The 26,845-nt window shown below is 36.4% G+C and overlaps 53 pseudogenes; all 53 read left to right on the top strand.

Moving 5' to 3' along the window:
* The first annotated feature begins 243 nt into the window (after window positions 1-243).
* Window positions 244-362, top strand: LOC124333337 (annotated as a pseudogene).
* A 415-nt stretch (window positions 363-777) lies between these two features.
* LOC124333335 lies at window positions 778-896 on the top strand (annotated as a pseudogene).
* A 415-nt stretch (window positions 897-1,311) lies between these two features.
* Window positions 1,312-1,430, top strand: LOC124333334 (annotated as a pseudogene).
* A 415-nt stretch (window positions 1,431-1,845) lies between these two features.
* Window positions 1,846-1,964, top strand: LOC124333333 (annotated as a pseudogene).
* A 415-nt stretch (window positions 1,965-2,379) lies between these two features.
* On the top strand, window positions 2,380-2,498 carry LOC124333488 (annotated as a pseudogene).
* Window positions 2,499-2,913: 415 nt separating this feature from the next.
* LOC124333332 lies at window positions 2,914-3,032 on the top strand (annotated as a pseudogene).
* A 415-nt stretch (window positions 3,033-3,447) lies between these two features.
* LOC124333331 lies at window positions 3,448-3,566 on the top strand (annotated as a pseudogene).
* Window positions 3,567-3,981: 415 nt separating this feature from the next.
* On the top strand, window positions 3,982-4,100 carry LOC124333329 (annotated as a pseudogene).
* A 415-nt stretch (window positions 4,101-4,515) lies between these two features.
* On the top strand, window positions 4,516-4,634 carry LOC124333328 (annotated as a pseudogene).
* Window positions 4,635-5,049: 415 nt separating this feature from the next.
* On the top strand, window positions 5,050-5,168 carry LOC124333327 (annotated as a pseudogene).
* A 415-nt stretch (window positions 5,169-5,583) lies between these two features.
* LOC124333639 lies at window positions 5,584-5,702 on the top strand (annotated as a pseudogene).
* Window positions 5,703-5,986: 284 nt separating this feature from the next.
* LOC124329769 lies at window positions 5,987-6,105 on the top strand (annotated as a pseudogene).
* A 414-nt stretch (window positions 6,106-6,519) lies between these two features.
* LOC124333992 lies at window positions 6,520-6,638 on the top strand (annotated as a pseudogene).
* Window positions 6,639-7,053: 415 nt separating this feature from the next.
* On the top strand, window positions 7,054-7,172 carry LOC124333326 (annotated as a pseudogene).
* A 415-nt stretch (window positions 7,173-7,587) lies between these two features.
* On the top strand, window positions 7,588-7,706 carry LOC124330389 (annotated as a pseudogene).
* A 414-nt stretch (window positions 7,707-8,120) lies between these two features.
* On the top strand, window positions 8,121-8,239 carry LOC124333325 (annotated as a pseudogene).
* Window positions 8,240-8,524: 285 nt separating this feature from the next.
* On the top strand, window positions 8,525-8,643 carry LOC124330388 (annotated as a pseudogene).
* Window positions 8,644-9,057: 414 nt separating this feature from the next.
* Window positions 9,058-9,176, top strand: LOC124333324 (annotated as a pseudogene).
* A 415-nt stretch (window positions 9,177-9,591) lies between these two features.
* On the top strand, window positions 9,592-9,710 carry LOC124333323 (annotated as a pseudogene).
* A 285-nt stretch (window positions 9,711-9,995) lies between these two features.
* On the top strand, window positions 9,996-10,114 carry LOC124330387 (annotated as a pseudogene).
* A 415-nt stretch (window positions 10,115-10,529) lies between these two features.
* LOC124330462 lies at window positions 10,530-10,648 on the top strand (annotated as a pseudogene).
* Window positions 10,649-11,061: 413 nt separating this feature from the next.
* LOC124333322 lies at window positions 11,062-11,180 on the top strand (annotated as a pseudogene).
* Window positions 11,181-11,595: 415 nt separating this feature from the next.
* On the top strand, window positions 11,596-11,714 carry LOC124330569 (annotated as a pseudogene).
* A 414-nt stretch (window positions 11,715-12,128) lies between these two features.
* LOC124333321 lies at window positions 12,129-12,247 on the top strand (annotated as a pseudogene).
* Window positions 12,248-12,532: 285 nt separating this feature from the next.
* On the top strand, window positions 12,533-12,651 carry LOC124330461 (annotated as a pseudogene).
* Window positions 12,652-13,065: 414 nt separating this feature from the next.
* On the top strand, window positions 13,066-13,184 carry LOC124330902 (annotated as a pseudogene).
* A 416-nt stretch (window positions 13,185-13,600) lies between these two features.
* Window positions 13,601-13,719, top strand: LOC124330891 (annotated as a pseudogene).
* Window positions 13,720-14,135: 416 nt separating this feature from the next.
* Window positions 14,136-14,254, top strand: LOC124333320 (annotated as a pseudogene).
* A 413-nt stretch (window positions 14,255-14,667) lies between these two features.
* LOC124335011 lies at window positions 14,668-14,786 on the top strand (annotated as a pseudogene).
* Window positions 14,787-15,071: 285 nt separating this feature from the next.
* On the top strand, window positions 15,072-15,190 carry LOC124330460 (annotated as a pseudogene).
* A 414-nt stretch (window positions 15,191-15,604) lies between these two features.
* On the top strand, window positions 15,605-15,723 carry LOC124333318 (annotated as a pseudogene).
* A 415-nt stretch (window positions 15,724-16,138) lies between these two features.
* On the top strand, window positions 16,139-16,257 carry LOC124330568 (annotated as a pseudogene).
* A 414-nt stretch (window positions 16,258-16,671) lies between these two features.
* LOC124333317 lies at window positions 16,672-16,790 on the top strand (annotated as a pseudogene).
* Window positions 16,791-17,075: 285 nt separating this feature from the next.
* On the top strand, window positions 17,076-17,194 carry LOC124330459 (annotated as a pseudogene).
* Window positions 17,195-17,608: 414 nt separating this feature from the next.
* LOC124333316 lies at window positions 17,609-17,727 on the top strand (annotated as a pseudogene).
* Window positions 17,728-18,142: 415 nt separating this feature from the next.
* On the top strand, window positions 18,143-18,261 carry LOC124330566 (annotated as a pseudogene).
* Window positions 18,262-18,675: 414 nt separating this feature from the next.
* On the top strand, window positions 18,676-18,794 carry LOC124333315 (annotated as a pseudogene).
* Window positions 18,795-19,209: 415 nt separating this feature from the next.
* LOC124330565 lies at window positions 19,210-19,328 on the top strand (annotated as a pseudogene).
* A 414-nt stretch (window positions 19,329-19,742) lies between these two features.
* Window positions 19,743-19,861, top strand: LOC124333314 (annotated as a pseudogene).
* A 415-nt stretch (window positions 19,862-20,276) lies between these two features.
* Window positions 20,277-20,395, top strand: LOC124333313 (annotated as a pseudogene).
* A 285-nt stretch (window positions 20,396-20,680) lies between these two features.
* On the top strand, window positions 20,681-20,799 carry LOC124333312 (annotated as a pseudogene).
* Window positions 20,800-21,084: 285 nt separating this feature from the next.
* LOC124330458 lies at window positions 21,085-21,203 on the top strand (annotated as a pseudogene).
* Window positions 21,204-21,614: 411 nt separating this feature from the next.
* LOC124333605 lies at window positions 21,615-21,733 on the top strand (annotated as a pseudogene).
* Window positions 21,734-22,147: 414 nt separating this feature from the next.
* On the top strand, window positions 22,148-22,266 carry LOC124333311 (annotated as a pseudogene).
* A 285-nt stretch (window positions 22,267-22,551) lies between these two features.
* Window positions 22,552-22,670, top strand: LOC124330457 (annotated as a pseudogene).
* Window positions 22,671-23,082: 412 nt separating this feature from the next.
* On the top strand, window positions 23,083-23,201 carry LOC124333310 (annotated as a pseudogene).
* A 415-nt stretch (window positions 23,202-23,616) lies between these two features.
* On the top strand, window positions 23,617-23,735 carry LOC124330564 (annotated as a pseudogene).
* Window positions 23,736-24,149: 414 nt separating this feature from the next.
* Window positions 24,150-24,268, top strand: LOC124333309 (annotated as a pseudogene).
* Window positions 24,269-24,683: 415 nt separating this feature from the next.
* Window positions 24,684-24,802, top strand: LOC124333307 (annotated as a pseudogene).
* Window positions 24,803-25,087: 285 nt separating this feature from the next.
* On the top strand, window positions 25,088-25,206 carry LOC124333306 (annotated as a pseudogene).
* Window positions 25,207-25,491: 285 nt separating this feature from the next.
* On the top strand, window positions 25,492-25,610 carry LOC124330456 (annotated as a pseudogene).
* Window positions 25,611-26,021: 411 nt separating this feature from the next.
* LOC124333604 lies at window positions 26,022-26,140 on the top strand (annotated as a pseudogene).
* Window positions 26,141-26,554: 414 nt separating this feature from the next.
* On the top strand, window positions 26,555-26,673 carry LOC124333305 (annotated as a pseudogene).
* The last annotated feature ends 172 nt before the right edge of the window (window positions 26,674-26,845 follow it).

The following is a 26,845-nucleotide window of genomic DNA, read 5'->3' as shown; positions in this document are numbered from 1 at the left end:
TTTTAATCGCGATGGTTACCAGTCCAAATTCGTAGATCAAAAATATCAATGGCATAGAGATAGGTTCAATTCATCTATAGGAATGATTCTGGATAAATTTCATTGCGAGTTTTTCAAAGTTTATCGCGCTTTTTTATTCGCGATGGTTACGAGTCCAAATTTAATGAACAAACATTTCTATCACTTTGAAGTGATTTTCTATTCATCCATTGGGACTGGGAGGGTAAATTTTCATTTTTGAATGTCAACGGCCATATCACGTAGAACGCACCTGGTCTCGTCAGCTCCCAGAAGTTAAGTTACGTCGAGTCCCGTTAGTACTTGGAAGGGTGACCGCTTGGGAATACGGGATGTCGTTGGCGATGAAAAGTTTGTTTTCAATAACAAATTTCTTGAAATTTTTTTTTCAATCACGATGGTTACCAGTGCAAATTCGTAGATAAAAAATTTCAATGCCTTAGAGATAGGTTCAATTCATCTATAAGAATGATTCTGGATCAATTCCATTGAGAGTTTTTCAAAGTTTATCGCATTTTTTAATCGCGATGGTTACCAGTCCAAATTCGTAGATCAAAAATATCAATGGCATAGAGATAGGTTCAATTCATCTATAGGAATGATTCTGGATAAATTTCATTGCGAGTTTTTCAAAGTTTATCGCGCTTTTTTATTCGCGATGGTTACGAGTCCAAATTCAATGAACAAACATTTCTATCACTTTGAAGTGATTTTCTATTCATCCATTGGGACTGGGAGGGTAAATTTTCATTTTTGAATGTCAACGGCCATATCACGTAGAACGCACCTGGTCTCGTCAGCTCCCAGAAGTTAAGTTACGTCGAGTCCCGTTAGTACTTGGAAGGGTGACCGCTTGGGAATACGGGATGTCGTTGGCGATGAAAAGTTTGTTTTCAATAACAAATTTCTTGAAATTTTTTTTTCAATCACGATGGTTACCAGTGCAAATTCGTAGATAAAAAATTTCAATGCCTTAGAGATAGGTTCAATTCATCTATAAGAATGATTCTGGATCAATTCCATTGAGAGTTTTTCAAAGTTTATCGCATTTTTTAATCGCGATGGTTACCAGTCCAAATTCGTAGATCAAAAATATCAATGGCATAGAGATAGGTTCAATTCATCTATAGGAATGATTCTGGATAAATTTCATTGCGAGTTTTTCAAAGTTTATCGCGCTTTTTTATTCGCGATGGTTACGAGTCCAAATTCAATGAACAAACATTTCTATCACTTTGAAGTGATTTTCTATTCATCCATTGGGACTGGGAGGGTAAATTTTCATTTTTGAATGTCAACGGCCATATCACGTAGAACGCACCTGGTCTCGTCAGCTCCCAGAAGTTAAGTTACGTCGAGTCCCGTTAGTACTTGGAAGGGTGACCGCTTGGGAATACGGGATGTCGTTGGCGATGAAAAGTTTGTTTTCAATAACAAATTTCTTGAAATTTTTTTTTCAATCACGATGGTTACCAGTGCAAATTCGTAGATAAAAAATTTCAATGCCTTAGAGATAGGTTCAATTCATCTATAAGAATGATTCTGGATCAATTCCATTGAGAGTTTTTCAAAGTTTATCGCATTTTTTAATCGCGATGGTTACCAGTCCAAATTCGTAGATCAAAAATATCAATGGCATAGAGATAGGTTCAATTCATCTATAGGAATGATTCTGGATAAATTTCATTGCGAGTTTTTCAAAGTTTATCGCGCTTTTTTATTCGCGATGGTTACGAGTCCAAATTCAATGAACAAACATTTCTATCACTTTGAAGTGATTTTCTATTCATCCATTGGGACTGGGAGGGTAAATTTTCATTTTTGAATGTCAACGGCCATATCACGTAGAACGCACCTGGTCTCGTCAGCTCCCAGAAGTTAAGTTACGTCGAGTCCCGTTAGTACTTGGAAGGGTGACCGCTTGGGAATACGGGATGTCGTTGGCGATGAATAGTTTGTTTTCAATAACAAATTTCTTGAAATTTTTTTTTCAATCACGATGGTTACCAGTGCAAATTCGTAGATAAAAAATTTCAATGCCTTAGAGATAGGTTCAATTCATCTATAAGAATGATTCTGGATCAATTCCATTGAGAGTTTTTCAAAGTTTATCGCATTTTTTAATCGCGATGGTTACCAGTCCAAATTCGTAGATCAAAAATATCAATGGCATAGAGATAGGTTCAATTCATCTATAGGAATGATTCTGGATAAATTTCATTGCGAGTTTTTCAAAGTTTATCGCGCTTTTTTATTCCCGATGGTTACGAGTCCAAATTCAATGAACAAACATTTCTATCACTTTGAAGTGATTTTCTATTCATCCATTGGGAAAGGGAGGGTAAATTTTCATTTTTGAATGTTAACGGCCATATCACGTAGAACGCACCTGGTCTCGTCAGCTCCCAGAAGTTAAGTTACGTCGAGTCCCGTTAGTACTTGGAAGGGTGACCGCTTGGGAATACGGGATGTCGTTAGCGATGAATAGTTTGTTTTCAATAACAAATTTCTTGAAATTTTTTTTTCAATCACGATGGTTACCAGTCCAAATTCGTAGATAAAAAATTTCAATGCCTTAGAGATAGGTTCAATTCATCTATAAGAATGATTCTGGATCAATTCCATTGAGAGTTTTTCAAAGTTTATCGCGTTTTTTAATCGAGATGGTTACCAGTCCAAATTCGTAGATCAAAAATATCAATGGCATAGAGATAGGTTCAATTCATCTATAGGAATGATTCTGGATAAATTTCATTGCGAGTTTTTCAAAGTTTATCGCGCTTTTTTATTCGCGATGGTTACGAGTCCAAATTCAATGAACAAACATTTCTATCACTTTGAAGTGATTTTCTATTCATCCATTGGGAAAGGGAGGGTAAATTTTCATTTTTGAATGTCAACGGCCATATCACGTAGAACGCACCTGGTCTCGTCAGCTCCCAGAAGTTAAGTTACGTCGAGTCCCGTTAGTACTTGGAAGGGTGACCGCTTGGGAATACGGGATGTCGTTGGCGATGAATAGTTTGTTTTCAATAACAAATTTCTTGAAATTTTTTTTTCAATCACGATGGTTACCAGTGCAAATTCGTAGATAAAAAATTTCAATGCCTTAGAGATAGGTTCAATTCATCTATAAGAATGATTCTGGATCAATTCCATTGAGAGTTTTTCAAAGTTTATCGCGTTTTTTAATCGAGATGGTTACCAGTCCAAATTCGTAGATCAAAAATATCAATGGCATAGAGATAGGTTCAATTCATCTATAGGAATGATTCTGGATAAATTTCATTGCGAGTTTTTCAAAGTTTATCGCGCTTTTTTATTCGCGATGGTTACGAGTCCAAATTCAATGAACAAACATTTCTATCACTTTGAAGTGATTTTCTATTCATCCATTGGGAAAGGGAGGGTAAATTTTCATTTTTGAATGTCAACGGCCATATCACGTAGAACGCACCTGGTCTCGTCAGCTCCCAGAAGTTAAGTTACGTCGAGTCCCGTTAGTACTTGGAAGGGTGACCGCTTGGGAATACGGGATGTCGTTGGCGATGAATAGTTTGTTTTCAATAACAAATTTCTTGAAATTTTTTTTTCAATCACGATGGTTACCAGTGCAAATTCGTAGATAAAAAATTTCAATGCCTTAGAGATAGGTTCAATTCATCTATAAGAATGATTCTGGATCAATTCCATTGAGAGTTTTTCAAAGTTTATCGCGTTTTTTAATCGAGATGGTTACCAGTCCAAATTCGTAGATCAAAAATATCAATGGCATAGAGATAGGTTCAATTCATCTATAGGAATGATTCTGGATAAATTTCATTGCGAGTTTTTCAAAGTTTATCGCGCTTTTTTATTCCCGATGGTTACGAGTCCAAATTCAATGAACAAACATTTCTATCACTTTGAAGTGATTTTCTATTCATCCATTGGGAAAGGGAGGGTAAATTTTCATTTTTGAATGTCAACGGCCATATCACGTAGAACGCACCTGGTCTCGTCAGCTCCCAGAAGTTAAGTTACGTCGAGTCCCGTTAGTACTTGGAAGGGTGACCGCTTGGGAATACGGGATGTCGTTGGCGATGAATAGTTTGTTTTCAATAACAAATTTCTTGAAATTTTTTTTTCAATCACGATGGTTACCAGTGCAAATTCGTAGATAAAAAATTTCAATGCCTTAGAGATAGGTTCAATTCATCTATAAGAATGATTCTGGATCAATTCCATTGAGAGTTTTTCAAAGTTTATCGCGTTTTTTAATCGAGATGGTTACCAGTCCAAATTCGTAGATCAAAAATATCAATGGCATAGAGATAGGTTCAATTCATCTATAGGAATGATTCTGGATAAATTTCATTGCGAGTTTTTCAAAGTTTATCGCGCTTTTTTATTCGCGATGGTTACGAGTCCAAATTCAATGAACAAACATTTCTATCACTTTGAAGTGATTTTCTATTCATCCATTGGGAAAGGGAGGGTAAATTTTCATTTTTGAATGTCAACGGCCATATCACGTAGAACGCACCTGGTCTCGTCAGCTCCCAGAAGTTAAGTTACGTCGAGTCCCGTTAGTACTTGGAAGGGTGACCGCTTGGGAATACGGGATGTCGTTGGCGATGAATAGTTTGTTTTCAATAACAAATTTCTTGAAATTTTTTTTTCAATCACGATGGTTACCAGTGCAAATTCGTAGATAAAAAATTTCAATGCCTTAGAGATAGGTTCAATTCATCTATAAGAATGATTCTGGATCAATTCCATTGAGAGTTTTTCAAAGTTTATCGCGTTTTTTAATCGAGATGGTTACCAGTCCAAATTCGTAGATCAAAAATATCAATGGCATAGAGATAGGTTCAATTCATCTATAGGAATGATTCTGGATAAATTTCATTGCGAGTTTTTCAAAGTTTATCGCGCTTTTTTATTCCCGATGGTTACGAGTCCAAATTAAATGAACAAACATTTCTATCACTTTGAAGTGATTTTCTATTCATCCATTGGGAAAGGGAGGGTAAATTTTCATTTTTGAATGTCAACGGCCATATCACGTAGAACGCACCTGGTCTCGTCAGCTCCCAGAAGTTAAGTTACGTCGAGTCCCGTTAGTACTTGGAAGGGTGACCGCTTGGGAATACGGGATGTCGTTGGCGATGAATAGTTTGTTTTCAATAACAAATTTCTTGAAATTTTTTTTTCAATCACGATGGTTACCAGTGCAAATTCGTAGATAAAAAATTTCAATGCCTTAGAGATAGGTTCAATTCATCTATAAGAATGATTCTGGATCAATTCCATTGAGAGTTTTTCAAAGTTTATCGCATTTATTAATCGCGATGGTTACCAGTCCAAATTCGTAGATCAAAAATATCAATGGCATAGAGATAGGTTCAATTCATCTATAGGAATGATTCTGGATAAATTTCATTGCGAGTTTTTCAAAGTTTATCGCGCTTTTTTATTCCCGATGGTTACGAGTCCAAATTAAATGAACAAACATTTCTATCACTTTGAAGTGATTTTCTATTCATCCATTGGGACTGGGAGGGTAAATTTTCATTTTTGAATGTCAACGGCCATATCACGTAGAACGCACCTGGTCTCGTCAGCTCCCAGAAGTTAAGTTACGTCGAGTCCCGTTAGTACTTGGTAGGGTGACCGCTTGGGAATACGGGATGTCGTTGGCGATGAATAGTTTGTTTTCAATAACAAATTTCTTGAAATTTTTTTTCAATCACGATGGTTACCAGTGCAAATTCGTAGATAAAAAATTTCAATGCCTTAGAGATAGGTTCAATTCATCTATAAGAATGATTCTGGATAAATTTCATTGCGAGTTTTTCAAAGTTTATCGCGCTTTTTTATTCGCGATGGTTACGAGTCCAAATTCAACGAACAAACATTTCTATCACTTTGAAGTGATTTTCTATTCATCCATTGGGAAAGGGAGGGTAAATTTTCATTTTTGAATGTCAACGGCCATATCACGTAGAACGCACCTGGTCTCGTCAGCTCCCAGAAGTTAAGTTACGTCGAGTCCCGTTAGTACTTGGTAGGGTGACCGCTTGGGAATACGGGATCTCGTTGGCGATGAATAGTTTGTTTTCAATAACAAATTTCTTGAAATTTTTTTTCAATCACGATGGTTACCAGTGCAAATTCGTAGATAAAAAATTTCAATGCCTTAGAGATAGGTTCAATTCATCTATAAGAATGATTCTGGATCAATTCCATTGAGAGTTTTTCAAAGTTTATCGCATTTTTTAATCGCGATGGTTACCAGTCCAAATTCGTAGATAAAAAATATCAATGGCATAGAGATAGGTTCAATTCATCTATAGGAATGATTCTGGATAAATTTCATTGCGAGTTTTTCAAAGTTTATCGCGCTTTTTTATTCGCGATGGTTACCAGTCCAAATTCAATGAACAAACATTTCTATCACTTTGAAGTGATTTTCTATTCATCCATTGGGACTGGGAGGGTAAATTTTCATTTTTGAATGTCAACGGCCATATCACGTAGAACGCACCTGGTCTCGTCAGCTCCCAGAAGTTAAGTTACGTCGAATCCCGTTAGTACTTGGAAGGGTGACCGCTTGGGAATACGGGATGTCGTTGGCGATGAATAGTTTGTTTTCAATAACAAATTTCTTGAAATTTTTTTTTCAATCACGATGGTTACCAGTCCAAATTCGTAGATAAAACATTTCAATGCCTTAGAGATAGGTTAAATTCATCTATAAGAATGATTCTGGATCAATTCCATTGAGAGTTTTTCAAAGTTTATCGCGTTTTTTAATCGCGATGGTTACCAGTCCAAATTCGTAGATTAAAAATATCAATGGCATAGAGATAGGTTCAATTCATCTATAGGAATGGTTCTAGATAAATTTCATTGCGAGTTTTTCAAAGTTTATCGCGCTTTTTTATTCGCGATGGTTACGAGTCCAAATTCAATGAACAAACATTTCTATCACTTTGAAGTGATTTTCTATTCATCCATTGGGACTGGGAGGGTAAATTTTCATTTTTGAATGTCAACGGCCATATCACGTAGAACGCACCTGGTCTCGTCAGCTCCCAGAAGTTAAGTTACGTCGAGTCCCGTTAGTACTTGGAAGGGTGACCGCTTGGGAATACGGGATGTCGTTGGCGATGAATAGTTTGTTTTCAATAACAAATTTCTTGAAATTTTTTTTTCAATCACGATGGTTACCAGTGCAAATTCGTAGATAAAAAATTTCAATGCCTTAGAGATAGGTTCAATTCATCTATAAGAATGATTCTGGATCAATTCCATTGAGAGTTTTTCAAAGTTTATCGCATTTTTTAATCGCGATGGTTACCAGTCCAAATTCGTAGATCAAAAATATCAATGGCATAGAGATAGGTTCAATTCATCTATAGGAATGATTCTGGATAAATTTCATTGCGAGTTTTTCAAAGTTTATCGCGCTTTTTTATTCGCGATGGTTACGAGTCCAAATTCAATGAACAAACATTTCTATCACTTTGAAGTGATTTTCTATTCATCCATTGGGACTGGGAGGGTAAGTTTTCATTTTTGAATGTCAACGGTCATATCTCGTAGAACGCAACTGGTCTCGTCAACTCCCAGAAGTTAAGTTACATCGAGTCTCGTTAGTACTTGGAAGGGTGACCGCTTGGGAATACGGGATGTCGTTGGCGATGAATAGTTTGTTTTCAATAACAAATTTCTTGAAAATTTTTTTCAATCACGATGGTTACCAGTCCAAATTCGTAGATAAAACATTTCAATGCCTTAGAGATAGGTTCAATTCATCTATAAGAATGATTCTGGATCAATTCCATTGAGAGTTTTTCAAAGTTTATCGCGTTTTTTAATCGCGATGGTTACCAGTCCAAATTCGTAGATCAAAAATATCAATGGCATAGAGATAGGTTCAATTCATCTATAGGAATGATTCTGGATAAATTTCATTGCGAGTTTTTCAAAGTTTATCGCGCTTTTTTATTCCCGATGGTTACGAGTCCAAATTCAATGAACAAACATTTCTATCACTTTGAAGTGATTTTCTATTCATCCATTGGGACTGGTAGGGTAAATTTTCATTTTTGAATGTCAACGGCCATATCACGTAGAACGCACCTGGTCTCGTCAGCTCCCAGAAGTTAAGTTACGTCGAGTCCCGTTAGTACTTGGAAGGGTGACCGCTTGGGAATACGGGATGTCGTTGGCGATGAATAGTTTGTTTTCAATAACAAATTTCTTGAAAATTTTTTTTTAATCACGATGGTTACCAGTCCAAATTCGTAGATAAAACATTTCAATGCCTTAGAGATAGGTTCAATTCATCTATAGGAATGATTCTGGATAAATTTCATTGCGAGTTTTTCAAAGTTTATCGCGCTTTTTTATTCGCGATGGTTACCAGTCCAAATTCAATGAACAAACATTTCTATCACTTTGAAGTGATTTTCTATTCATCCATTGGGACTGGGAGGGTAAGTTTTCATTTTTGAATGTCAACGGTCATATCTCGTAGAACGCAACTGGTCTCGTCAACTCCCAGAAGTTAAGTTACATCGAGTCTCGTTAGTACTTGGAAGGGTGACCGCTTGGGAATACGGGATGTCGTTGGCGATGAATAGTTTGTTTTCAATAACAAATTTCTTGAAAATTTTTTTCAATCACGATGGTTACCAGTCCAAATTCGTAGATAAAACATTTCAATGCCTTAGAGATAGGTTCAATTCATCTATAAGAATGATTCTGGATCAATTCCATTGAGAGTTTTTCAAAGTTTATCGCGTTTTTTAATCGCGATGGTTACCAGTCCAAATTCGTAGATCAAAAATATCAATGGCATAGAGATAGGTTCAATTCATCTATAGGAATGATTCTGGATAAATTTCATTGCGAGTTTTTCAAAGTTTATCGCGCTTTTTTATTCCCGATGGTTACGAGTCCAAATTCAATGAACAAACATTTCTATCACTTTGAAGTGATTTTCTATTCATCCATTGGGACTGGTAGGGTAAATTTTCATTTTTGAATGTCAACGGCCATATCACGTAGAACGCACCTGGTCTCGTCAGCTCCCAGAAGTTAAGTTACGTCGAGTCCCGTTAGTACTTGGAAGGGTGACCGCTTGGGAATACGGGATGTCGTTGGCGATGAATAGTTTGTTTTCAATAACAAATTTCTTGAAATTTTTTTTTCAATCACGATGGTTACCAGTCCAAATTCGTAGATAAAACATTTCAATGCCTTAGAGATAGGTTAAATTCATCTATAAGAATGATTCTGGATCAATTCCATTGAGAGTTTTTCAAAGTTTATCGCGTTTTTTAATCGCGATGGTTACCAGTCCAAATTCGTAGATTAAAAATATCAATGGCATAGAGATAGGTTCAATTCATCTATAGGAATGATTCTGGATAAATTTCATTGCGAGTTTTTCAAAGTTTATCGCGCTTTTTTATTCGCGATGGTTACGAGTCCAAATTTAATGAACAAACATTTCTATCACTTTGAAGTGATTTTCTATTCATCCATTGGGACTGGGAGGGTAAATTTTCATTTTTGAATGTCAACGGCCATATCACGTAGAACGCACCTGGTCTCGTCAGCTCCCAGAAGTTAAGTTACGTCGAGTCCCGTTAGTACTTGGAAGGGTGACCGCTTGGGAATACGGGATGTCGTTGGCGATGAATAGTTTGTTTTCAATAACAAATTTCTTGAAAATTTTTTTTTAATCACGATGGTTACCAGTCCAAATTCGTAGATAAAACATTTCAATGCCTTAGAGATAGGTTCAATTCATCTATAGGAATGATTCTGGATAAATTTCATTGCGAGTTTTTCAAAGTTTATCGCGCTTTTTTATTCGCGATGGTTACCAGTCCAAATTCAATGAACAAACATTTCTATCACTTTGAAGTGATTTTCTATTCATCCATTGGGACTGGGAGGGTAAGTTTTCATTTTTGAATGTCAACGGTCATATCTCGTAGAACGCAACTGGTCTCGTCAACTCCCAGAAGTTAAGTTACATCGAGTCTCGTTAGTACTTGGAAGGGTGACCGCTTGGGAATACGGGATGTCGTTGGCGATGAATAGTTTGTTTTCAATAACAAATTTCTTGAAATTTTTTTTTCAATCACGATGGTTACCAGTCCAAATTCGTAGATAAAACATTTCAATGCCTTAGAGATAGGTTAAATTCATCTATAAGAATGATTCTGGATCAATTCCATTGAGAGTTTTTCAAAGTTTATCGCGTTTTTTAATCGCGATGGTTACCAGTCCAAATTCGTAGATCAAAAATATCAATGGCATAGAGATAGGTTCAATTCATCTATAGGAATGATTCTGGATAAATTTCATTGCGAGTTTTTCAAAGTTTATCGCGCTTTTTTATTCCCGATGGTTACGAGTCCAAATTCAATGAACAAACATTTCTATCACTTTGAAGTGATTTTCTATTCATCCATTGGGACTGGGAGGGTAAGTTTTCATTTTTGAATGTCAACGGTCATATCTCGTAGAACGCAACTGGTCTCGTCAACTCCCAGAAGTTAAGTTACATCGAGTCCCGTTAGTACTTGGAAGGGTGACCGCTTGGGAATACGGGATGTCGTTGGCGATGAATAGTTTGTTTTCAATAACAAATTTCTTGAAATTTTTTTCAATCACGATGGTTACCAGTCCAAATTCGTAGATAAAACATTTCAATGCCTTAGAGATAGGTTCAATTCATCTATAAGAATGATTCTGGATCAATTCCATTGAGAGTTTTTCAAAGTTTATCGCGTTTTTTAATCGCGATGGTTACCAGTCCAAATTCGTAGATTAAAAATATCAATGGCATAGAGATAGGTTCAATTCATCTATAGGAATGATTCTGGATAAATTTCATTGCGAGTTTTTCAAAGTTTATCGCGCTTTTTTATTCGCGATGGTTACGAGTCCAAATTCAATGAACAAACATTTCTATCACTTTGAAGTGATTTTCTATTCATCCATTGGGACTGGGAGGGTAAATTTTCATTTTTGAATGTCAACGGCCATATCACGTAGAACGCACCTGGTCTCGTCAGCTCCCAGAAGTTAAGTTACGTCGAGTCCCGTTAGTACTTGGAAGGGTGACCGCTTGGGAATACGGGATGTCGTTGGCGATGAATAGTTTGTTTTCAATAACAAATTTCTTGAAATTTTTTTTTCAATCACGATGGTTACCAGTCCAAATTCGTAGATAAAACATTTCAATGCCTTAGAGATAGGTTAAATTCATCTATAAGAATGATTCTGGATCAATTCCATTGAGAGTTTTTTAAAGTTTATCGCGTTTTTTAATCGCGATGGTTACCAGTCCAAATTCGTAGATCAAAAATATCAATGGCATAGAGATAGGTTCAATTCATCTATTTGAATGATTCTGGATAAATTTCATTGCGAGTTTTTCAAAGTTTATCGCGCTTTTTTATTCCCGATGGTTACGAGTCCAAATTCAATGAACAAACATTTCTATCACTTTGAAGTGATTTTCTATTCATCCATTGGGACTGGGAGGGTAAGTTTTCATTTTTGAATGTCAACGGTCATATCTCGTAGAACGCAACTGGTCTCGTCAACTCCCAGAAGTTAAGTTACATCGAGTCCCGTTAGTACTTGGAAGGGTGACCGCTTGGGAATACGGGATGGCGTTGGCGATGAATAGTTTGTTTTCAATAACAAATTTCTTGAAAATTTTTTTCAATCACGATGGTTACCAGTCCAAATTCGTAGATAAAACATTTCAATGCCTTAGAGATAGGTTCAATTCATCTATAAGAATGATTCTGGATCAATTCCATTGAGAGTTTTTCAAAGTTTATCGCGTTTTTTAATCGCGATGGTTACCAGTCCAAATTCGTAGATCAAAAATATCAATGGCATAGAGATAGGTTCAATTCATCTATAGGAATGATTCTGGATAAATTTCATAGCGAGTTTTTCAAAGTTTATCGCGCTTTTTTATTCGCGATGGTTACGAGTCCAAATTCAATGAACAAACATTTCTATCACTTTGAAGTGATTTTCTATTCATCCATTGGGATTGGGAGGGTAATTTTTCATTTTTGAATGTCAACGGCCATATCACGTAGAACGCACCTGGTCTCGTCAGCTCCCAGAAGTTAAGTTACGTCGAGTCCCGTTAGTACTTGGAAGGGTGACCGCTTGGGAATACGGGATGTCGTTGGCGATGAATAGTTTGTTTTCAATAACAAATTTCTTGAAATTTTTTTTTCAATCACGATGGTTACCAGTCCAAATTCGTAGATAAAACATTTCAATGCCTTAGAGATAGGTTCAATTCATCTATAGGAGTGATTCTGGATAAATTTCATTGCGAGTTTTTCAAAGTTTATCGCGCTTTTTTATTCGCGATGGTTACGAGTCCAAATTCAATGAACAAACATTTCTATCACTTTGAAGTGATTTTCTATTCATCCATTGGGACTGGGAGGGTAAGTTTTCAATTTTGAATGTCAACGGTCATATCTCGTAGAACGCAACTGGTCTCGTCAACTCCCAGAAGTTAAGTTACATCGAGTCCCGTTAGTACTTGGAAGGGTGACCGCTTGGGAATACGGGATGTCGTTGGCGATGAATAGTTTGTTTTCAATAACAAATTTCTTGGAAATTTTTTTCAATCACGATGGTTACCAGTCCAAATTCGTAGATAAAACATTTCAATGCCTTAGAGATAGGTTCAATTCATCTATAAGAATGATTCTGGATCAATTCCATTGAGAGTTTTTCAAAGTTTATCGCGTTTTTTAATCGCGATGGTTACCAGTCCAAATTCGTAGATCAAAAATATCAATGGCATAGAGATAGGTTCAATTCATCTATAGGAATGATTCTGGATAAATTTCATTGCGAGTTTTTTAAAGTTTATCGCGCTTTTTTATTCCCGATGGTTACGAGTCCAAATTCAATGAACAAACATTTCTATCACTTTGAAGTGATTTTCTATTCATCCATTGGGACTAGTAGGGTAAATTTTCATTTTTGAATGTCAACGGCCATATCACGTAGAACGCACCTGGTCTCGTCAGCTCCCAGAAGTTAAGTTACGTCGAGTCTCGTTAGTACTTGGAAGGGTGACCGCTTGGGAATACGGGATGTCGTTGGCGATGAATAAGTTTGTTTTCAATAACAAATTTCTTGAAATTTTTTTTTCAATCACGATGGTTACCAGTCCAAATTCGTAGATAAAACATTTCAATGCCTTAGAGATAGGTTAAATTCATCTATAAGAATGATTCTGGATCAATTCCATTGAGAGTTTTTCAAAGTTTATCGCGTTTTTTAATCGCGATGGTTACCAGTCCAAATTCGTAGATCAAAAATATCAATGGCATAGAGATAGGTTCAATTCATCTATAGGAATGATTCTGGATAAATTTCATTGCGAGTTTTTTAAAGTTTATCGCGCTTTTTTATTCCCGATGGTTACGAGTCCAAATTCAATGAACAAACATTTCTATCACTTTGAAGTGATTTTCTATTCATCCATTGGGACTAGTAGGGTAAATTTTCATTTTTGAATGTCAACGGCCATATCACGTAGAACGCACCTGGTCTCGTCAGCTCCCAGAAGTTAAGTTACGTCGAGTCTCGTTAGTACTTGGAAGGGTGACCGCTTGGGAATACGGGATGTCGTTGGCGATGAATAAGTTTGTTTTCAAAAACAAATTTCTTGAAATTTTTTTTTCAATCACGATGGTTACCAGTCCAAATTCGTAGATAAAACATTTCAATGCCTTAGAGATAGGTTAAATTCATCTATAAGAATGATTCTGGATCAATTCCATTGAGAGTTTTTCAAAGTTTATCGCGTTTTTTAATCGCGATGGTTACCAGTCCAAATTCGTAGATCAAAAATATCAATGGCATAGAGATAGGTTCAATTCATCTATAGGAATGATTCTGGATAAATTTCATTGCGAGTTTTTCAAAGTTTATCGCGCTTTTTTATTCCCGATGGTTACGAGTCCAAATTCAATGAACAAACATTTCTATCACTTTGAAGTGATTTTCTATTCATCCATTGGGACTAGTAGGGTAAATTTTCATTTTTGAATGTCAACGGCCATATCACGTAGAACGCACCTGGTCTCGTCAGCTCCCAGAAGTTAAGTTACGTCGAGTCCCGTTAGTACTTGGAAGGGTGACCGCTTGGGAATACGGGATGTCGTTGGCGATGAATAGTTTGTTTTCAATAACAAATTTCTTGAAATTTTTTTCAATCACGATGGTTACCAGTCCAAATTCGTAGATAAAACATTTCAATGCCTTAGAGATAGGTTCAATTCATCTATAAGAATGATTCTGGATCAATTCCATTGAGAGTTTTTCAAAGTTTATCGCGTTTTTTAATCGCGATGGTTACCAGTCCAAATTCGTAGATTAAAAATATCAATGGCATAGAGATAGGTTCAATTCATCTATAGGAATGATTCTGGATAAATTTCATTGCGAGTTTTTCAAAGTTTATCGCGCTTTTTTATTCGCGATGGTTACGAGTCCAAATTCAATGAACAAACATTTCTATCACTTTGAAGTGATTTTCTATTCATCCATTGGGACTGGGAGGGTAAATTTTCATTTTTGAATGTCAACGGCCATATCACGTAGAACGCACCTGGTCTCGTCAGCTCCCAGAAGTTAAGTTACGTCGAGTCCCGTTAGTACTTGGAAGGGTGACCGCTTGGGAATACGGGATGTCGTTGGGGATGAATAGTTTGTTTTCAATAACAAATTTCTTGAAATTTTTTTTTCAATCACGATGGTTACCAGTGCAAATTCGTAGATAAAAAATTTCAATGCCTTAGATATAGGTTCAATTCATCTATAAGAATGATTCTGGATCAATTCCATTGAGAGTTTTTCAAAGTTTATCGCGCTTTTTTATTCGCGATGGTTACGAGTCCAAATTCAATGAACAAACATTTCTATCACTTTGAAGTGATTTTCTATTCATCCATTGGGACTGGGAGGGTAAGTTTTCAATTTTGAATGTCAACGGTCATATCTCGTAGAACGCAACTGGTCTCGTCAACTCCCAGAAGTTAAGTTACATCGAGTCCCGTTAGTACTTGGAAGGGTGACCGCTTGGGAATACGGGATGTCGTTGGCGATGAATAGTTTGTTTTCAATAACAAATTTCTTGGAAATTTTTTTCAATCACGATGGTTACCAGTCCAAATTCGTAGATAAAACATTTCAATGCCTTAGAGATAGGTTCAATTCATCTATAAGAATGATTCTGGATCAATTCCATTGAGAGTTTTTCAAAGTTTATCGCGTTTTTTAATCGCGATGGTTACCAGTCCAAATTCGTAGATCAAAAATATCAATGGCATAGAGATAGGTTCAATTCATCTATAGGAATGATTCTGGATAAATTTCATTGCGAGTTTTTTAAAGTTTATCGCGCTTTTTTATTCCCGATGGTTACGAGTCCAAATTCAATGAACAAACATTTCTATCACTTTGAAGTGATTTTCTATTCATCCATTGGGACTAGTAGGGTAAATTTTCATTTTTGAATGTCAACGGCCATATCACGTAGAACGCACCTGGTCTCGTCAGCTCCCAGAAGTTAAGTTACGTCGAGTCCCGTTAGTACTTGGAAGGGTGACCGCTTGGGAATACGGGATGTCGTTGGCGATGAATAGTTTGTTTTCAATAACAAATTTCTTGAAATTTTTTTTTCAATCACGATGGTTACCAGTCCAAATTCGTAGATAAAACATTTCAATGCCTTAGAGATAGGTTAAATTCATCTATAAGAATGATTCTGGATCAATTCCATTGAGAGTTTTTCAAAGTTTATCGCGTTTTTTAATCGCGATGGTTACCAGTCCAAATTCGTAGATCAAAAATATCAATGGCATAGAGATAGGTTCAATTCATCTATTTGAATGATTCTGGATAAATTTCATTGCGAGTTTTTCAAAGTTTATCGCGCTTTTTTATTCCCGATGGTTACGAGTCCAAATTCAATGAACAAACATTTCTATCACTTTGAAGTGATTTTCTATTCATCCATTGGGACTGGGAGGGTAAGTTTTCATTTTTGAATGTCAACGGTCATATCTCGTAGAACGCAACTGGTCTCGTCAACTCCCAGAAGTTAAGTTACATCGAGTCCCGTTAGTACTTGGAAGGGTGACCGCTTGGGAATACGGGATGGCGTTGGCGATGAATAGTTTGTTTTCAATAACAAATTTCTTGAAAATTTTTTTCAATCACGATGGTTACCAGTCCAAATTCGTAGATAAAACATTTCAATGCCTTAGAGATAGGTTCAATTCATCTATAAGAATGATTCTGGATCAATTCCATTGAGAGTTTTTCAAAGTTTATCGCGTTTTTTAATCGCGATGGTTACCAGTCCAAATTCGTAGATCAAAAATATCAATGGCATAGAGATAGGTTCAATTCATCTATAGGAATGATTCTGGATAAATTTCATAGCGAGTTTTTCAAAGTTTATCGCGCTTTTTTATTCGCGATGGTTACGAGTCCAAATTCAATGAACAAACATTTCTATCACTTTGAAGTGATTTTCTATTCATCCATTGGGATTGGGAGGGTAATTTTTCATTTTTGAATGTCAACGGCCATATCACGTAGAACGCACCTGGTCTCGTCAGCTCCCAGAAGTTAAGTTACGTCGAGTCCCGTTAGTACTTGGAAGGGTGACCGCTTGGGAATACGGGATGTCGTTGGCGATGAATAGTTTGTTTTCAATAACAAATTTCTTGAAATTTTTTTTTCAATCACGATGGTTACCAGTCCAAATTCGTAGATAAAACATTTCAATGCCTTAGAGATAGGTTCAATTCATCTATAGGAGTGATTCTGGATAAATTTCATTGCGAGTTTTTCAAAGTTTATCGCGCTTTTTTATTCGCGATGGTTACGAGTCCAAATTCAATGAACAAACATTTCTATCACTTTGAAGTGATTTTCTATTCATCCATTGGGACTGGGAGGGTAAGTTTTCAATTTTGAATGTCAACGGTCATATCTCGTAGAACGCAACTGGTCTCGTCAACTCCCAGAAGTTAAGTTACATCGAGTCCCGTTAGTACTTGGAAGGGTGACCGCTTGGGAATACGGGATGTCGTTGGCGATGAATAGTTTGTTTTCAATAACAAATTTCTTGGAAATTTTTTTCAATCACGATGGTTACCAGTCCAAATTCGTAGATAAAACATTTCAATGCCTTAGAGATAGGTTCAATTCATCTATAAGAATGATTCTGGATCAATTCCATTGAGAGTTTTTCAAAGTTTATCGCGTTTTTTAATCGCGATGGTTACCAGTCCAAATTCGTAGATCAAAAATATCAATGGCATAGAGATAGGTTCAATTCATCTATAGGAATGATTCTGGATAAATTTCATTGCGAGTTTTTTAAAGTTTATCGCGCTTTTTTATTCCCGATGGTTACGAGTCCAAATTCAATGAACAAACATTTCTATCACTTTGAAGTGATTTTCTATTCATCCATTGGGACTAGTAGGGTAAATTTTCATTTTTGAATGTCAACGGCCATATCACGTAGAACGCACCTGGTCTCGTCAGCTCCCAGAAGTTAAGTTACGTCGAGTCCCGTTAGTACTTGGAAGGGTGACCGCTTGGGAATACGGGATGTCGTTGGCGATGAATAGTTTGTTTTCAATAACAAATTTCTTGAAATTTTTTTTTCAATCACGATGGTTACCAGTCCAAATTCGTAGATAAAACATTTCAATGCCTTAGAGATAGGTTAAATTCATCTATAAGAATGATTCTGGATCAATTCCATTGAGAGTTTTTCAAAGTTTATCGCGTTTTTTAATCGCGATGGTTACCAGTCCAAATTCGTAGATCAAAAATATCAATGGCATAGAGATAGGTTCAATTCATCTATTTGAATGATTCTGGATAAATTTCATTGCGAGTTTTTCAAAGTTTATCGCGCTTTTTTATTCCCGATGGTTACGAGTCCAAATTCAATGAACAAACATTTCTATCACTTTGAAGTGATTTTCTATTCATCCATTGGGACTGGGAGGGTAAGTTTTCATTTTTGAATGTCAACGGTCATATCTCGTAGAACGCAACTGGTCTCGTCAACTCCCAGAAGTTAAGTTACATCGAGTCCCGTTAGTACTTGGAAGGGTGACCGCTTGGGAATACGGGATGGCGTTGGCGATGAATAGTTTGTTTTCAATAACAAATTTCTTGAAAATTTTTTTCAATCACGATGGTTACCAGTCCAAATTCGTAGATAAAACATTTCAATGCCTTAGAGATAGGTTCAATTCATCTATAAGAATGATTCTGGATCAATTCCATTGAGAGTTTTTCAAAGTTTATCGCGTTTTTTAATCGCGATGGTTACCAGTCCAAATTCGTAGATCAAAAATATCAATGGCATAGAGATAGGTTCAATTCATCTATAGGAATGATTCTGGATAAATTTCATTGCGAGTTTTTCAAAGTTTATCGCGCTTTTTTATTCCCGATGGTTACGAGTCCAAATTCAATGAACAAACATTTCTATCACTTTGAAGTGATTTTCTATTCATCCATTGGGACTAGTAGGGTAAATTTTCATTTTTGAATGTCAACGGCCATATCACGTAGAACGCACCTGGTCTCGTCAGCTCCCAGAAGTTAAGTTACGTCGAGTCCCGTTAGTACTTGGAAGGGTGACCGCTTGGGAATACGGGATGTCGTTGGCGATGAATAGTTTGTTTTCAATAACAAATTTCTTGAAATTTTTTTTTCAATCACGATGGTTACCAGTCCAAATTCGTAGATAAAACATTTCAATGCCTTAGAGATAGGTTAAATTCATCTATAAGAATGATTCTGGATCAATTCCATTGAGAGTTTTTCAAAGTTTATCGCGTTTTTTAATCGCGATGGTTACCAGTCCAAATTCGTAGATCAAAAATATCAATGGCATAGAGATAGGTTCAATTCATCTATTTGAATGATTCTGGATAAATTTCATTGCGAGTTTTTCAAAGTTTATCGCGCTTTTTTATTCCCGATGGTTACGAGTCCAAATTCAATGAACAAACATTTCTATCACTTTGAAGTGATTTTCTATTCATCCATTGGGACTGGGAGGGTAAGTTTTCATTTTTGAATGTCAACGGTCATATCTCGTAGAACGCAACTGGTCTCGTCAACTCCCAGAAGTTAAGTTACATCGAGTCCCGTTAGTACTTGGAAGGGTGACCGCTTGGGAATACGGGATGGCGTTGGCGATGAATAGTTTGTTTTCAATAACAAATTTCTTGAAAATTTTTTTCAATCACGATGGTTACCAGTCCAAATTCGTAGATAAAACATTTCAATGCCTTAGAGATAGGTTCAATTCATCTATAAGAATGATTCTGGATCAATTCCATTGAGAGTTTTTCAAAGTTTATCGCGTTTTTTAATCGCGATGGTTACCAGTCCAAATTCGTAGATCAAAAATATCAATGGCATAGAGATAGGTTCAATTCATCTATAGGAATGATTCTGGATAAATTTCATTGCGAGTTTTTCAAAGTTTATCGCGCTTTTTTATTCCCGATGGTTACGAGTCCAAATTCAATGAACAAACATTTCTATCACTTTGAAGTGATTTTCTATTCATCCATTGGGACTAGTAGGGTAAATTTTCATTTTTGAATGTCAACGGCCATATCACGTAGAACGCACCTGGTCTCGTCAGCTCCCAGAAGTTAAGTTACGTCGAGTCCCGTTAGTACTTGGAAGGGTGACCGCTTGGGAATACGGGATGTCGTTGGCGATGAATAGTTTGTTTTCAATAACAAATTTCTTGAAATTTTTTTTTCAATCACGATGGTTACCAGTCCAAATTCGTAGATAAAACATTTCAATGCCTTAGAGATAGGTTAAATTCATCTATAAGAATGATTCTGGATCAATTCCATTGAGAGTTTTTCAAAGTTTATCGCGTTTTTTAATCGCGATGGTTACCAGTCCAAATTCGTAGATCAAAAATATCAATGGCATAGAGATAGGTTCAATTCATCTATAGGAATGATTCTGGATAAATTTCATAGCGAGTTTTTCAAAGTTTATCGCGCTTTTTTATTCGCGATGGTTACGAGTCCAAATTCAATGAACAAACATTTCTATCACTTTGAAGTGATTTTCTATTCATCCATTGGGATTGGGAGGGTAATTTTTCATTTTTGAATGTCAACGGCCATATCACGTAGAACGCACCTGGTCTCGTCAGCTCCCAGAAGTTAAGTTACGTCGAGTCCCGTTAGTACTTGGAAGGGTGACCGCTTGGGAATACGGGATGTCGTTGGCGATGAATAGTTTGTTTTCAATAACAAATTTCTTGAAATTTTTTTTTCAATCACGATGGTTACCAGTCCAAATTCGTAGATAAAACATTTCAATGCCTTAGAGATAGGTTCAATTCATCTATAGGAATGATTCTGGATAAATTTCATTGCGAGTTTTTCAAAGTTTATCGCGCTTTTTTATTCGCGATGGTTACGAGTCCAAATTCAATGAACAAACATTTCTATCACTTTGAAGTGATTTTCTATTCATCCATTGGGATTGGGAGGGTAATTTTTCATTTTTGAATGTCAACGGCCATATCACGTAGAACGCACCTGGTCTCGTCAGCTCCCAGAAGTTAAGTTACGTCGAGTCCCGTTAGTACTTGGAAGGGTGACCGCTTGGGAATACGGGATGTCGTTGGCGATGAATAGTTTGTTTTCAATAACAAATTTCTTGAAAATTTTTTTTTAATCACGATGGTTACCAGTCCAAATTCGTAGATAAAACATTTCAATGCCTTAGAGATAGGTTCAATTCATCTATAGGAATGATTCTGGATAAATTTCATTGCGAGTTTTTCAAAGTTTATCGCGCTTTTTTATTCGCGATGGTTACGAGTCCAAATTCAATGAACAAACATTTCTATCACTTTGAAGTGATTTTCTATTCATCCATTGGGACTGGGAGGGTAAGTTTTCAATTTTGAATGTCAACGGTCATATCTCGTAGAACGCAACTGGTCTCGTCAACTCCCAGAAGTTAAGTTACATCGAGTCCCGTTAGTACTTGGAAGGGTGACCGCTTGGGAATACGGGATGTCGTTGGCGATGAATAGTTTGTTTTCAATAACAAATTTCTTGGAAATTTTTCAATCACGATGGTTACCAGTCCAAATTCGTAGATAAAACATTTCAATGCCTTAGAGATAGGTTCAATTCATCTATAAGAATGATTCTGGATCAATTCCATTGAGAGTTTTTCAAAGTTTATCGCGTTTTTTAATCGCGATGGTTACCAGTCCAAATTCGTAGATCAAAAATATCAATGGCATAGAGATAGGTTCAATTCATCTATAGGAATGATTTGGATAAATTTCATTGCGAGTTTTTCAAAGTTTATCGCGCTTTTTTATTCCCGATGGTTACGAGTCCAAATTCAATGAACAAACATTTCTATCACTTTTAAGTGATTTTCTATTCATCCATTGGGACTAGTAGGGTAAATTTTCATTTTTGAATGTCAACGGCCATATCACGTAGAACGCACCTGGTCTCGTCAGCTCCCAGAAGTTAAGTTACGTCGAGTCCCGTTAGTACTTGGAAGGGCGACCGCTTGGGAATACGGGATGTCGTTGGCGATGAATAGTTTATTTTCAATAACAAATTTCTTGAAATTTTTTTTTCAATCACGATGGTTACCAGTCCAAATTCGTAGATAAAACATTTCAATGCCTTAGAGATAGGTTAAATTCATCTATAAGAATGATTCTGGATCAATTCCATTGAGAGTTTTTCAAAGTTTATCGCGTTTTTTAATCGCGATGGTTACCAGTCCAAATTCGTAGATCAAAAATATCAATGGCATAGAGATAGGTTCAATTCATCTATAGGAATGATTTGGATAAATTTCATTGCGAGTTTTTCAAAGTTTATCGCGCTTTTTTATTCCCGATGGTTACGAGTCCAAATTCAATGAACAAACATTTCTATCACTTTGAAGTGATTTTCTATTCATCCATTGGGATTGGGAGGGTAATTTTTCATTTTTGAATGTCAACGGCCATATCACGTAGAACGCACCTGGTCTCGTCAGCTCCCAGAAGTTAAGTTACGTCGAGTCCCGTTAGTACTTGGAAGGGTGACCGCTTGGGAATACGGGATGTCGTTGGCGATGAATAGTTTGTTTTCAATAACAAATTTCTTGAAAATTTTTTTTTAATCACGATGGTTACCAGTCCAAATTCGTAGATAAAACATTTCAATGCCTTAGAGATAGGTTCAATTCATCTATAGGAATGATTCTGGATAAATTTCATTGCGAGTTTTTCAAAGTTTATCGCGCTTTTTTATTCGCGATGGTTACGAGTCCAAATTCAATGAACAAACATTTCTATCACTTTGAAGTGATTTTCTATTCATCCATTGGGACTGGGAGGGTAAGTTTTCAATTTTGAATGTCAACGGTCATATCTCGTAGAACGCAACTGGTCTCGTCAACTCCCAGAAGTTAAGTTACATCGAGTCCCGTTAGTACTTGGAAGGGTGACCGCTTGGGAATACGGGATGTCGTTGGCGATGAATAGTTTGTTTTCAATAACAAATTTCTTGGAAATTTTTCAATCACGATGGTTACCAGTCCAAATTCGTAGATAAAACATTTCAATGCCTTAGAGATAGGTTCAATTCATCTATAAGAATGATTCTGGATCAATTCCATTGAGAGTTTTTCAAAGTTTATCGCGTTTTTTAATCGCGATGGTTACCAGTCCAAATTCGTAGATCAAAAATATCAATGGCATAGAGATAGGTTCAATTCATCTATAGGAATGATTCTGGATAAATTTCATTGCGAGTTTTTCAAAGTTTATCGCGCTTTTTTATTCCCGATGGTTACGAGTCCAAATTCAATGAACAAACATTTCTATCACTTTGAAGTGATTTTCTATTCATCCATTGGGACTAGTAGGGTAAATTTTCATTTTTGAATGTCAACGGCCATATCACGTAGAACGCACCTGGTCTCGTCAGCTCCCAGAAGTTAAGTTACGTCGAGTCCCGTTAGTACTTGGAAGGGTGACCGCTTGGGAATACGGGATGTCGTTGGCGATGAATAGTTTGTTTTCAATAACAAATTTCTTGAAATTTTTTTTTCAATCACGATGGTTACCAGTCCAAATTCGTAGATAAAACATTTCAATGCCTTAGAGATAGGTTAAATTCATCTATAAGAATGATTCTGGATCAATTCCATTGAGAGTTTTTCAAAGTTTATCGCGTTTTTTAATCGCGATGGTTACCAGTCCAAATTCGTAGATCAAAAATATCAATGGCATAGAGATAGGTTCAATTCATCTATTTGAATGATTCTGGATAAATTTCATTGCGAGTTTTTCAAAGTTTATCGCGCTTTTTTATTCCCGATGGTTACGAGTCCAAATTCAATGAACAAACATTTCTATCACTTTGAAGTGATTTTCTATTCATCCATTGGGACTGGGAGGGTAAGTTTTCATTTTTGAATGTCAACGGTCATATCTCGTAGAACGCAACTGGTCTCGTCAACTCCCAGAAGTTAAGTTACATCGAGTCCCGTTAGTACTTGGAAGGGTGACCGCTTGGGAATACGGGATGGCGTTGGCGATGAATAGTTTGTTTTCAATAACAAATTTCTTGAAAATTTTTTTCAATCACGATGGTTACCAGTCCAAATTCGTAGATAAAACATTTCAATGCCTTAGAGATAGGTTCAATTCATCTATAAGAATGATTCTGGATCAATTCCATTGAGAGTTTTTCAAAGTTTATCGCGTTTTTTAATCGCGATGGTTACCAGTCCAAATTCGTAGATCAAAAATATCAATGGCATAGAGATAGGTTCAATTCATCTATAGGAATGATTCTGGATAAATTTCATTGCGAGTTTTTCAAAGTTTATCGCGCTTTTTTATTCCCGATGGTTACGAGTCCAAATTCAATGAACAAACATTTCTATCACTTTGAAGTGATTTTCTATTCATCCATTGGGACTAGTAGGGTAAATTTTCATTTTTGAATGTCAACGGCCATATCACGTAGAACGCACCTGGTCTCGTCAGCTCCCAGAAGTTAAGTTACGTCGAGTCCCGTTAGTACTTGGAAGGGTGACCGCTTGGGAATACGGGATGTCGTTGGCGATGAATAGTTTGTTTTCAATAACAAATTTCTTGAAATTTTTTTTTCAATCACGATGGTTACCAGTCCAAATTCGTAGATAAAACATTTCAATGCCTTAGAGATAGGTTAAATTCATCTATAAGAATGATTCTGGATCAATTCCATTGAGAGTTTTTCAAAGTTTATCGCGTTTTTTAATCGCGATGGTTACCAGTCCAAATTCGTAGATCAAAAATATCAATGGCATAGAGATAGGTTCAATTCATCTATAGGAATGATTCTGGATAAATTTCATAGCGAGTTTTTCAAAGTTTATCGCGCTTTTTTATTCGCGATGGTTACGAGTCCAAATTCAATGAACAAACATTTCTATCACTTTGAAGTGATTTTCTATTCATCCATTGGGATTGGGAGGGTAATTTTTCATTTTTGAATGTCAACGGCCATATCACGTAGAACGCACCTGGTCTCGTCAGCTCCCAGAAGTTAAGTTACGTCGAGTCCCGTTAGTACTTGGAAGGGTGACCGCTTGGGAATACGGGATGTCGTTGGCGATGAATAGTTTGTTTTCAATAACAAATTTCTTGAAATTTTTTTTTCAATCACGATGGTTACCAGTCCAAATTCGTAGATAAAACATTTCAATGCCTTAGAGATAGGTTCAATTCATCTATAGGAATGATTCTGGATAAATTTCATTGCGAGTTTTTCAAAGTTTATCGCGCTTTTTTATTCGCGATGGTTACGAGTCCAAATTCAATGAACAAACATTTCTATCACTTTGAAGTGATTTTCTATTCATCCATTGGGATTGGGAGGGTAATTTTTCATTTTTGAATGTCAACGGCCATATCACGTAGAACGCACCTGGTCTCGTCAGCTCCCAGAAGTTAAGTTACGTCGAGTCCCGTTAGTACTTGGAAGGGTGACCGCTTGGGAATACGGGATGTCGTTGGCGATGAATAGTTTGTTTTCAATAACAAATTTCTTGAAAATTTTTTTTTAATCACGATGGTTACCAGTCCAAATTCGTAGATAAAACATTTCAATGCCTTAGAGATAGGTTCAATTCATCTATAGGAATGATTCTGGATAAATTTCATTGCGAGTTTTTCAAAGTTTATCGCGCTTTTTTATTCGCGATGGTTACGAGTCCAAATTCAATGAACAAACATTTCTATCACTTTGAAGTGATTTTCTATTCATCCATTGGGACTGGGAGGGTAAGTTTTCAATTTTGAATGTCAACGGTCATATCTCGTAGAACGCAACTGGTCTCGTCAACTCCCAGAAGTTAAGTTACATCGAGTCCCGTTAGTACTTGGAAGGGTGACCGCTTGGGAATACGGGATGTCGTTGGCGATGAATAGTTTGTTTTCAATAACAAATTTCTTGGAAATTTTTCAATCACGATGGTTACCAGTCCAAATTCGTAGATAAAACATTTCAATGCCTTAGAGATAGGTTCAATTCATCTATAAGAATGATTCTGGATCAATTCCATTGAGAGTTTTTCAAAGTTTATCGCGTTTTTTAATCGCGATGGTTACCAGTCCAAATTCGTAGATCAAAAATATCAATGGCATAGAGATAGGTTCAATTCATCTATAGGAATGATTTGGATAAATTTCATTGCGAGTTTTTCAAAGTTTATCGCGCTTTTTTATTCCCGATGGTTACGAGTCCAAATTCAATGAACAAACATTTCTATCACTTTTAAGTGATTTTCTATTCATCCATTGGGACTAGTAGGGTAAATTTTCATTTTTGAATGTCAACGGCCATATCACGTAGAACGCACCTGGTCTCGTCAGCTCCCAGAAGTTAAGTTACGTCGAGTCCCGTTAGTACTTGGAAGGGCGACCGCTTGGGAATACGGGATGTCGTTGGCGATGAATAGTTTATTTTCAATAACAAATTTCTTGAAATTTTTTTTTCAATCACGATGGTTACCAGTCCAAATTCGTAGATAAAACATTTCAATGCCTTAGAGATAGGTTAAATTCATCTATAAGAATGATTCTGGATCAATTCCATTGAGAGTTTTTCAAAGTTTATCGCGTTTTTTAATCGCGATGGTTACCAGTCCAAATTCGTAGATCAAAAATATCAATGGCATAGAGATAGGTTCAATTCATCTATAGGAATGATTTGGATAAATTTCATTGCGAGTTTTTCAAAGTTTATCGCGCTTTTTTATTCCCGATGGTTACGAGTCCAAATTCAATGAACAAACATTTCTATCACTTTGAAGTGATTTTCTATTCATCCATTGGGATTGGGAGGGTAATTTTTCATTTTTGAATGTCAACGGCCATATCACGTAGAACGCACCTGGTCTCGTCAGCTCCCAGAAGTTAAGTTACGTCGAGTCCCGTTAGTACTTGGAAGGGTGACCGCTTGGGAATACGGGATGTCGTTGGCGATGAATAGTTTGTTTTCAATAACAAATTTCTTGAAATTTTTTTTTTAATCACGATGGTTACCAGTCCAAATTCGTAGATAAAACATTTCAATGCCTTAGAGATAGGTTCAATTCATCTATAGGAATGATTCTGGATAAATTTCATTGCGAGTTTTTCAAAGTTTATCGCGCT

The sequence above is a fragment of the Daphnia pulicaria genome, chromosome 3 (assembly GCF_021234035.1).
Source record: "Daphnia pulicaria isolate SC F1-1A chromosome 3, SC_F0-13Bv2, whole genome shotgun sequence".
NCBI classification, from domain to species: Eukaryota; Metazoa; Arthropoda; class Branchiopoda; order Diplostraca; family Daphniidae; genus Daphnia; species Daphnia pulicaria.
This window is presented reverse-complemented; position numbering and strand designations above follow the sequence as displayed.